Source organism: Nannospalax galili, unplaced genomic scaffold (assembly GCF_000622305.1).
Source record: "Nannospalax galili isolate Female #2095 unplaced genomic scaffold, S.galili_v1.0 scaffold198, whole genome shotgun sequence".
Taxonomy (NCBI): domain Eukaryota; kingdom Metazoa; phylum Chordata; class Mammalia; order Rodentia; family Spalacidae; genus Nannospalax; species Nannospalax galili.
Genome location: NW_008341748.1, coordinates 3,449,304 through 3,450,284, shown reverse-complemented (window position 1 = coordinate 3,450,284; position 981 = coordinate 3,449,304). Strand labels below are relative to the sequence as shown.

Genomic DNA, 981 nt, shown 5'->3' with positions numbered 1-981 from the left:
CTGGCCAAATGCCCCCCCCCCCGCCCAGCCCCACTGAGAAGATATCCAAAGGTTTAAATAAAGGAGAGCATGGGGCTCATGTCTGCTGTGGACCATGTGGTGTAACTTGCCTCCTCAGACTGCAGATCACAACTGGAGGTCCCTAGAGGTGAACACTGAAGTGCTTTAGAATGCAGGCAAATACAGACACAGCCACTGGGTTACAAGCAGGCTCACATGGAACCCTCTACACCGCACCTCCCAGGAGCCTAAACATATAGAACCGACTGGATGCGAAGTCACACGTTTGCATAAACACTCTTGATGCCACACTGAACGTTCTGAGACCCGGGAAGTGCTTGTCCTTAAAGTGATAGGCAGAGAAAGCCACTTCGGGGTCAGTAGGAGGAGGGCAGGAAGGGCAAGGAGTGAGACAAGAGCCCGGGTCAGAGGAAACCACTGGAGGAGGCTGTGGGCCAAGAGTAGGGATGCGGAGGGAGGAGGCAGGAGGGGGAGTTTAAGGAGGAGCAGGAAGTGAGTCTCCAGGAAAACTCGGAAGTGTGTCTGTGGAGCCAGACTAGCAGGGCAGCAGGGCGGGGCTGTCTGTGATCAGTCGCGGTGGTAGCAGGCCTGGACAGGAGGAGCACAAGGCTGGGAAGCCACGTGTTATTTATTGGGGGCAGGGCCTGAAAGAAGCCCAGCCTGGTGGTGAGCATCCTGGAAGCAATTGTGGATAGAACTGATGGGCACCAGGTTCCTGCTGTGAGTGTGTGGAATGCAGATGGCATGTAGGCAGGAGTAAGCAGGTCTGTGAGTATTGACCTGGTTGGCTGCGGTGTCATCAGCACATGGCCTAGGAGTGGTGATGTTGAATGGGGGTGTGGCTATGAGGCTACATCTCTGTTGGCAACAGCATTATCAGGGTAGGGCTGTGTGTGCTGAGGTTGGAGTGGTGGGCATGGCTGTGAGTGCTGAGGCAAGAGAGGGAACATGGGAGTGGGG

The 981-nt window shown here is 55.6% G+C and overlaps 1 long non-coding RNA gene across 2 annotated transcripts in view; it reads left to right on the top strand.

Annotated features, from left to right (window-relative positions):
* The first annotated feature begins 111 nt into the window (after positions 1-111).
* LOC115071066 overlaps positions 112-981 on the top strand; it is a 25,967-nt gene continuing 25,097 nt past the window's right edge. Inside the window, exon 1 of one of the 2 annotated variants that reach the window (XR_003850174.1) lies at positions 112-687. This is a non-coding gene — a long non-coding RNA (uncharacterized LOC115071066). Of the gene's footprint in view, positions 786-981 lie in introns of both variants that reach the window. The other variant, XR_003850175.1, reaches the window with a different exon arrangement.